Below are 12,273 nucleotides of genomic sequence, written 5' to 3'. Positions count from 1 at the left end.
TTCTATAAATGAACATTTGCTAACAACTTTGTAGTGTCCTGCTTTTTCTCCAAGTGCAAAATATGTCTTTCTCCTGTACCACAAAGTTCAGAAGAAAGCCAAGCATAAGGAGTTTCTGAAGCAGTTTGATGAAATGGTAAAGACAGACCCCTCAGGAGCACTGGAAGAGCTAAAAAAGATGGAGCTTTCCAGGATGGAGGTGTGTGCTGATGAGAAGAACAGCCTGGAAAGAGACTGAATGACAGAATCTCTCAGACTAACTATCTTTTTGTCCTTCTATCTTTTCAAATTAGGAGAGGATGTCTCTGAAACACCAGAACAATGGCAAGTGGACCAAATCAAAAGCCATCATGGTCAAATATGACGATTCGGTAAGAATGGTGGACCAGCTCAATTTTATTTTCTTGTCTCCAGAAGTATGTATCTGTTGCATTTTAAAGGAATAGTTCACGCAAATTTGCATCATTGTTTACTCAACTTCATGTTGTTCCAAACCTGTATGCTGTACAATTTTCTGTGAAACCCAAAAGATAGATTGGAAGATAGGTAATTTATTTATCCCATTAGGGAGATAATGGTTCAGTGGCAACAAAATGAGTCAACATTGTACAATACACAGGACGCTATGCACACTTCCTACAAAGTCGAAGAATGAACAGGTGTGACGTAATTTAGAACAAAATCTGCCCAAAACGAAGGTGTTTTTGAGTTTGTTTCTGTGGTTTGTAACAGCTCGTCTGTGCAAAGTTTCAGGAAAACTTTATACCAGCTGCTAAACACCGTCTTACATCCATTGGTCCACGTCATCGGTAGGTGTGACCTGGAGCTCAACCTACTTTGAGGCCGACAGATTTTTCAGTCAATGATTCAGATCAGTCAACATGAACACGCTGCCGTGCAGTGTTATTAGTGAACTGGTGCAAATAAATCTGTCCGTTTGTTTGCGTAGAGACATTTTCCAAGAACTTGCAAAAACATTTTTTTTATTAGTCTACAAAAGAAATCAAACACTCATTTCACTCTATTGTTTGAAATGCTGCTTCATTCATATGCCATCTGCAGCCGAAAGCCATTCACACTTCTACCGAAAGTAAGATATGCTTATCATTATTCTTTTGTCTGTATTCTACCCATTAACCCTCTTTTATACACCCATCTTTGCAGTAGTATCAGTGTCATCATAAACTACAATAACAGAGTGTAACTGGTGCATATCATGGCCGCGTATAGCGTATTAGTGCATTTGCACCATGATTGCAAAGGGTAATCATTACAAATTACACATTATCTAGTGCATATATATTATTTAAAATCATCATTAAGTAGTTGATAACTTCTTTTATTGATCTTGTGGGAATTCAACTCAGGCATGAAGTCATTGATAACACATTTTAATGTCATATTATATGATGTTTTACATGTAGTCTTCAGCATCCTCATATTTAAATGTACCTCGAAATGCCTCCCCTAGCGGTGTGGCTGGTGTATGAATGTTCGCAAACAGTATGTCGTTGCTCAGCTGTTTCAAACTTCTTTTTGGTTCTGAGTGAAGAGCGAGGAAGCACTTTGCCATGAGTGTGCCAGGACCTTAACACACATAACAGTAAAAAAAAGGCTTTAGAGGAAAAACAAAAGATATAAATATGTGTACACACTATCAATGTGTATCCAAAAATTGCACACTATGCAATATACATGAGAATTTGTGACGAATCTCCATGCAACTCTTTATTGCATACATCATTTTATAGAGATCATGTATGTCAAGCACTAAATAAATAATAAAACACCATAAAAGTAGTTCATATGAACTGTGTGCTACATTTCAAGTCTTCTGAAGCCATGCGATAGTTTTATGTGAGGAAAGAGGGTTTGGAGCGACATCAGGATGTGTTAATATTGACAATTGTAATTTTAGAACTAAATATTCCTTTAACCCCTTAAACTCAGGTCTGTGGCCGGGGCCAGGAATGTGTAATACGTTTACACTTAAAATGTAAGTCTGTGGATACATATATAGCAACAATTGGTACCATTTGAAAGCTTAGAATCTGAACTTTTTACAGAACTCCATCACTTTTGCATGTATGTTACATAAAATAACAAGATCAGACCTGAAATCCTCTACGTTGCAAATGAGCGCCACCTTGTGGTAGTGATGTAGGAATTTGAATATAAAAGTTTTTCATATAGCACTAAAATGGACAGGTCATTTATCAAATAAAATTTTCTTTCTTGGGAATCTATGCCATTATATTTATATTTATTTTGTCGCTATAACACCACAGCTTGAATGATTATCAAAAGAATCATGAAGCGAAATATGATCTCTTTAAGACAACAAAGACAAATGTCTCATGTCTGCTCCTATAACTGCTTCTGTAAGCCCAAGCATCTGTGAGCTTGCTTATGTAAATAATCCAATGCTATGTTTCAGATGTCCAGAACAAATATGCAGTCCAGCAGGAAAAGCATAATAAACAAAAATCAGCTAAATGTATTCTTGAGTATTGATGAGTAAATATTATACATAATGGTTCTACATCAAGACACCTAGATTAATCTTATAGTCCACTTAGAGGCCGAGATATTTGACGAAACAGTGTGGAAGCTGAGTTAGAGCGCCAATTGCATTTCAGGTCTGTATATTGCGATGTAGGATTTTAGAGGAATTTCTTTTTCCTAGTTCTTGCTGCTATCTAGTGGAATGAACTAACACTTTTGCAGGGACATAAAGCAAACAGCCTGAATCATTGACTTTCAAAGACAGTTTAAAAAAATATATGTTCATCAGAAGATTGTACACATATAAAATATTATTTATGAATTATTGGAATTTTTTTTGTTTTTCTTTTTTGGACAAATTAGTCCACTGTATGTGTGAAAGGTGAGCTTTTATATTTTGGTGAGAAAAATTGCAGGTGGCAAACAAAATATTCAGCAGAGCTTAAGGGGTTAACTATATAACCCCAGAGGTCATTGATGGTAGTGAAAAGTTGAAGTTGTGATATTTGTCTATCTCTCATGTTCATCAGGCACGTAAACCAATGCAAGAGCAGCTGCAGGTGAATAAAGATCTGACCCAGAAGATGCTGGTGCTTTCTGATGATGAACATGGAAATGAAGATGAAGAATCTGATATGGTCCCTGATTTTGTAAATGATCCTGAGCCAGTCATTGACCCTGTCAATCCCTGGATGAGAGGCAAGCTTACGCATGAAGAACCTGAGGTCAGTACGATCACAACAGAGCATGCTCAAACAGCTGAAGAGGAGGAGAAAGAAGAGGAGCTTCTTGATGACTTTGAGAGGAAGAGGCGGCTGAGGAAAGCAGATGAAGAGGACTTCATTCCAGCACCCACAGATGAAGAAGGTATGAGACCAAGCTTAAAGGAATAATTAATCTAGAAACAAAAATTCTGTCATCATTTACATACCTTTATGTAGTTCCAAACCCATATGAATTTCTTCTTTGGAACACAAAAAGAGATGTCCAAGCTGCTCTTTTCCATCCAGTTAGATTAAATGGTGACCAGAGACTGTCAAGCTCCAAAAAGATCAAAATGTATGTATGAGGGTGAATGTCCACTCTAAAATACAGTATTAATAATTAATTATGTGACATTAGTCATTTTTGTGGCTGAGCGCTGGGACATTAACAGGTAAATGGCACACAAACACACATACACACACACTCATTTGCTGGAAAACATACTTCAAAACATGTCCTTTTGTGTTCCACAGAAGAATAAAAATCATACAGGTCAAATAAGGTGAGTAAATGATAACAATTCTCATTTTTGGGTGAACAATGTCTTTTAAAAAGTTCAGTTTTTCTTGTGTTAATATGTGAATATCATTTCCCAATTCTAGAATCTTATTTGTCTGATATTTTAGCAGAAAACACAAGTGAGGTATTGAGACAAGAGGTGGCTGGTGAAGATTGTTTCTGAGTTTAACACTATTTTCAATCTTATGAGGAGTGAGACGACATGTGAAAGTCCAGCACAGACATAGGAAGGGCAAGAAGGTGAAGAGGGGCTTTTGGATGAAAGACAGATTCGGGTCAGTGAAATGGAAGAACTGGACATGTTGAGGGAGGTTTTGGACCCTGAACCCAGCGCAGCTCCGTCAGTGCCGCAAACAGCTGAAACACAAACGTCTGAACCACTTAAAAAAAAGAATAAGGAAATCAACCTCAATAAGTTCTCACCAAAGAGGCCAAGGTCATCAAAATGCTCTTTGCGCCAACAGTGGTTGAAGAAGTGAGTGATGAGCTTTGCTGAAAAAATGACTATGTCTCTGTTACAAAACCTAGTTAGCTGTCTTGCTTTCTACTGCCTTCTTAGTCAGCATCATGACTGACAGCTCAGAAGTAAATGATTCGGAACACTCTGCATAGGTAGCAACACTAGCTGAGTGATACGTTTTATGTTAGACCTGATATCATTGGGTTATTTTCTCCTTTTTATGTCAAAACATAAACACACAGTGGATAAGCCAGTAAGAACGCCGGTAGAGGTGTTCAAATGCAACGCGAAGTCAGGGTAGTGGGCAAAAATTTACGTGCACAGAGCGGTTTATAATTTTTATACCATTTATGACCTTAATGCGATGCTGGAACAACGTTTAAAGGGTTTACATGATCTTACATGTTGTTGCTTTTTAAGCATAATCAGTGTTCGAACGTGTATGTAAACACGCTCATTGTTTGTCACACAAATTGTACTTCTCACGTGAAGCATGCATGACTCCACATTAATTGATAAGAACTTGATTTTTTTTTATCCGGCTTTACCTTGTTATTTACCATATTTTAAAACATAACACCGGATAATTTCAAAATGCTGTCCTTCATTTTGGCAGATTTAAAAAAACAAAATAAACCATATATGAGGCATGAAACAGAATTAGCACATCAGTTTTCATTTTAACCTTCTTAACATGCCAAGACCATGAAAAAACGGCACCGTTTAAAGTGATATTTCACCCAAAAATTAAAATTCTCTCATCATTTACTCAACCTCATGATATCCCAGGTGTGTATGACTTTCTTCAGCAGAACACATTTGAAGAAAAATAGAAAAATATCTTAGCTCAGTAGGTCCTTAAAATGCAAGTGGATGGTGATCAGACTTTTGAAGCTCCAAAAATCACAGACAGTTAGCATAAACGTCATCCATACGACAGTAGCTGTTAAATTAATGTCTTCTAAAGAGATACAATCGCTTTTGGTGTGAAACAAGATCAATATTTAAGTACTTTTTAACTATAAAGCATCGCTTCCGAGTTTAACGAGTGTGCTGAGATCACACGGTCTCTCATATGACGTATTCGCGTTGGCATGTTACGGACGCAATCTTAGTTCTTCTCATGGTTGAGACATCCAGGATAAGCACACAAACGCACCATTGTGAGTAAACAAACAGATACAAATACAGATCTAAACCAAAACCAATGAAGCTTCTGTACAGCATTCCTCCTCCTCACTTGTAAACAGCGCTGCTCTTCCAGGTGTGTCGCATGTGTGTCAGTTCTCGCGAGTCTCACGTCAACTCGATTACGTCACATGCGCATACCGCTGCTGAACTGAAGCGATGATTTAGAGTTAAAAAGTACTTAAATATCAATCATTTTCACACCAAAAGTGATCATTTCGCTTTAGAAGACATTAAATTAACCGCAGGAGTCGTATGGATGATGTTTATGCTGACTGTTTGTGATTTTTCAAAAGTCGGATTACCATCCATTTGCATTTTAAGAACATACTGAGCTAAGATATTTTTCTATTTTTCTTCAAATGTGTTCCGGTGAAGAAAGTAAGTTGTACACACTTGGGATATCATGAGGGTAAGTAAATGATAAGAGAATTTTCATTTTTGGGTGAACTTTCCCTTTAATGCAAAAATAAATACTTCCTGTATTTGACTTGTTTCAGGGTTGTTGCACGTTCTGTGTGTTCATCTGTCCCCTTACAAAAAATCTGGTGATCTGGTAAACTAGCCGCAAACTTGACACAAATTGGCCACTCGTTCTTTTCACATGCAAATGAGCTTGTGATTCGCCGCAGATGTTTGCCATTAGTTTGCATCTCTTCACCGGTAGTGTTGAACCTGCAGCAAACCTTTGACAACAGTGGACAATTTGTTGCAACTTTGCCACAAATTACATTTGCATTTAAAATTGATCAGTGGCGAATTTGCAGCATGTTTGTGGCAAATTTGCCATGAGCTCTCAATTTTTGTAAGGGTTTCCGTGTTTGTTCGTCTCTCTCACTCTCTGTCTCACGTGAAGCCAGGTGGAGCGATACCCACTTATTATATTTACATACCGCAATATACACAGTAATGCCTGACCGATATATCGGTATCGGCGTATATATTTATATGCGCAGATATGAAAACTTTTTTTCAGAACATATAATGCAGAAAACAATGCTTTAGAATTAGTGTCATAATGTAGTTTGTCCAGCAGAGTGCGCTCCGACTCCATTGTTTACAGAGCTGAACTGATGGTGGCTCTGCAGACAGGGCGGAGTTTAGCGGTGTCTTATCGGAAATTGCTAACTAGTTTGTGAAATACATACTGGAAAGTTAATAAACAATGACCCCATCATTTTATATAACTAATATAATGTATTATATAACTATATATATAGTTTATATAACTAATATAATCCTGTCCCTGACAACCATGTCACTCATGTTGATCACATCTGTTTGTTATGTTAGCCAGCTATAGTTTGTCAGTGCAGTCAGTAATGTAGCATATTGAAATGTAAGCATCAGAGCATCTTTTTGCAGCTCAGCAGACAACGGTGCGGTGGTGGATTGTGTCTGCTGAGTGTTGATTTCATGCTATGTTGTTACCTAGTTGGTGAGACACAATGCTGGGAAGTAAATAAAGTCTATCTTTTGCTCTCCGTGGCAACGAGCTTATAGCTAACTGGTTAACCACGTAGCTACTTTCATACCTTGTCAGTGTGTAAACGTATTCACCAAACTGTTTCGTTCAGGATTCACAGTTTGGTACCCCCTTCAACCGAACAATTCCAGTCGTTGCATTTATAAAATGTCATATTTAAAAGTCTGGTTTTCCAGACATTAAAATAGGATACGTAATAAAAGTAGATTTAATAAATAGTATATTTGCCCTGTGTAAATAATAATATATAGGAATTGTATGTAAAATAAATAAGGGGTGATAAATAAATACTAATACAACAGGCTGGAAAAATAGACATTTATTCATTTTAATATCCTATATATATATATATATTGAATGTGTTGAAACTTGACACCGGGCAACACACCCTAAAAACTGCACCGTTAGAATGGTTTCATGCTGAAGAGCCGCTTAAAAGTTGTTGTTTTTTTCCTCTCTCTCGTAAATGTAAACGAGTGTATATGCCAACATCATCATATATGTCGAAAGGATTGAAGCCTGTCACGCAAAACATGAGCTCATTGATATCATAAAATGTCAGTCTGCTTTTTTATTCCATCAGTTGCTCCTGGTCAGAGGCTTCCGTAAATATTTAGTTTATATGTAGGGTTACGTCCTACATAAATGTAATGGTGCAATGCTCAAATATTTAGTAGTGCATACATTTTGACTTAGTGCCCATTTACGCCACAACTAGGCTAAGTTGTAACGTATGTATAGCTGATGCAACCAGCCCCTTATGTTTATTTAGCTATTTATTTTATTTGAATTTATTCTTTATTTAAATGGTCAGCAATTGACTTGTACTAAACATACAGTACTGATGTTTATTAAGCTGTTTATTGTATTTTTATTTATTCTTTATTTTCTCAGTGTTCATTAATAATAATGTCAAATATTCTTTGATAAAAATATTTGTTTAAGAAAGCAGGCTTCTGAGTACCTTTGCATAGTCATATCAGTGCAAAATTGGTGCACAATCCACATAGAAAAGGTCTGTTTTCATTACAGCTCAAAAATTAAATATATCGGCCACCATATTGGTAATCAGTGAATTTTCCCCCTCTAAAATCAGTATCGCTCTCAAAAATCCCATATCGGTCGGGCTCTAATACACAGTATAGAAAAAATCTCTTCAGGTTGACAATTTATATCGTTGCCAGGATATACATATATCGCCATTGGAAGTCGACCAATAGTAGATTTTGCCGATACCGATAACTAAGGTGGTGGGAAAGGCTGAAAAATTATTTATCGGCCGAATGATTTATAGAATGTCAAAAAAATATATATATTGTTTTTTTTTCCTTACTATGACAGACAGAGTCCTCAATGAATAAAATCCCAGTTGCAGTTTATTGTTCAACCAAAATCTCAAAAATAACCAGAAAAAAATTCAGATTTTGTGCCTAACATGGAACTTTTTAAGAATAATCAAGCCCGAAACACACTGGGGACTCGAAAAAACTATCGGCAACTATCGCCATAGATTTTTGCAGATAACGATTGTTCCAAAAAGCAACTGTCGGCGCCAATTAATCGGTAAAACAGATATATCGGTCTGCCTCCAATCGTCATACTGCCCAGCCCTAAAATACACAGTACAAGTAAAGTAGTCCATTTATGAATAAATCTGTCTTTTTTTTTTTTTCTTTAATTACATGCTATTAGCTCCTTACATGTTATTTCGTTATTTGGCCAAAAGAAGACATCTTGGAAGGCAACATTGTTACGCCTATATTTTCTTAAAATGCTGCCTTCGTAGGCAACCCAGCTGGTTTTGGAACAGAGCCTATATGATGATTTTGAAGGAATTTCAGTCGTCGGTTCCTGAAGTGTTTTTCCCATTCATTTTGTCCATAGGGATTTGATAAAAACCTTCATAAAAGAGTTCAAAGATATGAACCAAACCAACCTGCTCTGAGGTGAATCACAATATTACAAACTTCGATTTGAAGCAAAACATTATTTGAAATTTGGACAAAAAGACACAAGGTACAAAACTGAGTCCCATGAAGCATTACGAATGATGTAATCATATTGAAAACTATAGAAAAATGAAATCTATTGATTTAAAATTGATTATTACAAGTGCTGAAAAATATATATAGATATGTATACAGTATATACATACATTATAGATAGATATTATTTATTGATTTACTTTCAAAATATACAGATATTAACAAATATACAGGTGCATCTCAATAAATTAGAATGTCGTGGAAAAGTTCATTTATTTCAGTAATTCAACTCAAATTGTGAAACTCGTGTATTAAATAAATTCAGTGCACACAGACTGAAGTAGTTTAAGTCTTTGGTTCTTTTAATTGTGATGATTTTGGCTTACATTTAACAAAAACCCACCAATTCACTATCTCAAAAAATTAGAATACATCATAAGACCAATAAAAAAAAAAACATTTTTAGTGAATTGTTGGCCTTCTGGAAAGTATGTTCATTTACTGTATATGTACTCAATACTTGGTAGGGGCTCCTTTTGTTTTAATTACTGCCTCAAGTCGGCGTGGCATGGAGGTGATCAGTTTGTGGCACTGCTGAGGTGGTATGGAAGCCCAGGTTTCTTTGACAGTGGCCTTCAGCTCATCTGCATTTTTTGGTCTCTTGTTTCTCATTTTCCTCTTGACAATACCCCATAGATTCTCTATGGGGTTCAGGTCTGGTGAGTTTGCTGGCCAGTCAAGCACACCAACACCATGGTCATTTAACCAACTTTTGGTGCTTTTGGCAGTGTGGGCAGGTGCCAAATCCTGCTGGAAAATGAAATCAGCATCTTTAAAAAGCTGGTCAGCAGAAGGAAGCATGAAGTGCTCCAAAATTTCTTGGTAAACGGGTGCAGTGACTTTGGTTTTCAAAAAACACAATGGACCAACACCAGCAGATGACATTGCACCCCAAATCATCACAGACTGTGGAAACTTAACACTGGACTTCAAGCAACTTGGGCTATGAGCTTCTCCACCCTTCCTCCAGACTCTAGGACCTTGGTTTCCAAATGAAATACAAAACTTGCTCTCATCTGAAAATAGGACTTTGGACCACTGGGCAACAGTCCAGTTCTTCTTCTCCTTAGCCCAGGTAAGACGCCTCTGACGTTGTCTGTGGTTCAGGAGTGGCTTAACAAGAGGAATACGACAACTGTAGCCAAATTCCTTGACATGTCTGTGTGTGGTGGCTCTTGATGCCTTGACCCCAGCCTCAGTCCATTCCTTGTGAAGTTCACCCAAATTCTTGAATCGATTTTGCTTGACAATCCTCATAAGGCTGCGGTTCTCTCGGTTGGTTGTGCATCTTTTTCTTCCACACTTTTTCCTTCCACTCAACTTTCTGTTAACATGCTTGGATACAGCACTCTGTGAACAGCCAGCTTCTTTGGCAATGAATGTTTGTGGCTTACCCTCCTTGTGAAGGGTGTCAATGATTGTCTTCTGGACAACTGTCAGATCAGCAGTCTTCCCCATGATTGTGTAGCCTAGTGAACCAAACTGAGAGACCATTTTGAAGGCTCAGGAAACCTTTGCAGGTGTTTTGAGTTGATTAGCTGATTGGCATGTCACCATATTCTAATTTTTTGAGATAGTGAATTGGTGGGTTTTTGTTAAATGTGAGCCAAAATCATCACAATTAAAAGAACCAAAGACTTAAACTACTTCAGTCTGTGTGCACTGAATTTATTTAATACACGAGTTTCACAATTTGAGATGAATTACTGAAATAAATTAACTTTTCCACGACATTCTAATTTATTGAGATGCACCTGTATAAGTGGTTTGAGAGTGAAGGAAGATCGATTCGATTGTGGCATTTACAGTATATCATGCGAGTGAGCTGTAGCAGCAGCACTTGTTTGGTGCACTTTGTTGGCTGTGATTCTCTGGTCCAGCGTCTCTCTTCAGGATCATGGGTAGTGTAGTTCTTTTCCAAAAAGAACGTTACATGTAAACATGTTTTTATTTTTTATTTTTTATTATGTTGACATAACACAGACTAATGGATTCAACAGAAGCATATACCATCGATAAATAACCTCGGAGCTCAATGTTAAAAATGAATCCACCTATGGAGAAAATGAATGGGATTTTTACTTCCAGAACCCAACTGTTTTGCTCTATTAACTTTGATGTTTAGTTTAGCAGTGAATGCTTTTATCAGAGTAAATACACTATATATGTCAATAAATAACGCAAAGGGTTTAGAAACTCCTACCAACGTTATTTACAGCCTTTTGCTGCTTTTTAAAATGCTTTCCCTTTTGTGTTAGGAGCATGATGAACAGACCAACATTATCAAGGAGGCTTTCGCTGGAGATGATGTCATATCTGATTTCCTAAAAGAGAAAAGGAAACAGGAAGAGGTGGGACGACCTAAAATTGTGGACCTGACACTGCCTGGCTGGGGAGAGTGGGGGGGGTGTTGGTGTCAGACCCTCATGCCAGAAACGCAAAAGGTAGTTTTGTTGACGTATTCCATATTGAAACAGGAAGTTGGGCCGGGACGTATCGAAGTGCTCCTCCCTTTTGTTTTTAACTGGCTAATAGCCCTTAGTTTACATCACAGCCATGAACCATGACTTAGTATGGCTAGTCAGTGGCATGTGGTATTAGAGGGAAAGGATGCTCTCATTCTAGAGAGCATTTTATTATTAGACATCAGTTTATGTGTAAACCTTAGGAATTGATGATGCTACAAATTCATAGCTGTTTCTCTGATATTCATATGTCTCTGTAGATTTAGGATGAAAATGGCCCCTCCGCCTCCAAGACAAGACCAGAAACTACCTGATGTTATCATATCAGAGAAGAGAAATGCATCAGTTTCTGCCCATCAGGTAACCAATCTTATCAATTTCAGCTCAAAGTTAATAATATCATCATAATATTTAATATATATATAAAATATATGAATATATGTACAACCCCAATTCCGAAAAAGTTGGGACAGTATGGAAAATGCTAATAAAAACAAAAAGGAATGATATGTAAATTTGATTCACCCTGTGCTATATTGAAAGCACTACAACAACATATTATTTGATGTTTTACCTGGTGAATTTAATTGTTTTTTTTGTTTTTTGTTTTTTTCAAAAAAAGATGATTGCAACATGCTCCACAAAAGCTGGGATAGTCGTGTGTTTACATCTGTGTGACATCACTTCTTCTAATAACACTTATTAAGCGTTTGGGCACTGAAGACACAAGTTTAGCAAGCAAAATGTTCCCCCATGCATCCATTATCAATCCTCTACAGACACGTTGGAGAAGGAATTGCCATTGGCTAGTACATTTTTGTTTTTACTCACCAGACTTTT

General features: G+C 37.0%; 1 protein-coding gene across 3 annotated transcripts in view; it reads left to right on the top strand.

Annotated features, from left to right (window-relative positions):
* The first annotated feature begins 3,747 nt into the window (after nucleotides 1-3,747).
* The window catches only part of LOC127436371 (putative defense protein 3), a 40,409-nt gene continuing 31,883 nt past the window's right edge, over nucleotides 3,748-12,273 (top strand). For 2 of the 3 annotated variants that reach the window (XR_007896381.1, XR_007896380.1), the window contains exons 1-4: nucleotides 3,748-3,772; nucleotides 3,900-4,264; nucleotides 11,227-11,412; nucleotides 11,694-11,793. The gene's annotated coding sequence lies outside the window, so the exon portion shown is untranslated. The remainder of the gene's footprint in view (nucleotides 3,773-3,899; nucleotides 4,265-11,226; nucleotides 11,413-11,693; nucleotides 11,794-12,273) is intronic. The other variant, XM_051690461.1, reaches the window with a different exon arrangement.

Source organism: Myxocyprinus asiaticus, chromosome 4 (genome assembly GCF_019703515.2).
Source record: "Myxocyprinus asiaticus isolate MX2 ecotype Aquarium Trade chromosome 4, UBuf_Myxa_2, whole genome shotgun sequence".
In the NCBI taxonomy this organism is placed as follows: Eukaryota; Metazoa; Chordata; class Actinopteri; order Cypriniformes; family Catostomidae; genus Myxocyprinus; species Myxocyprinus asiaticus.
This window is presented reverse-complemented; position numbering and strand designations above follow the sequence as displayed.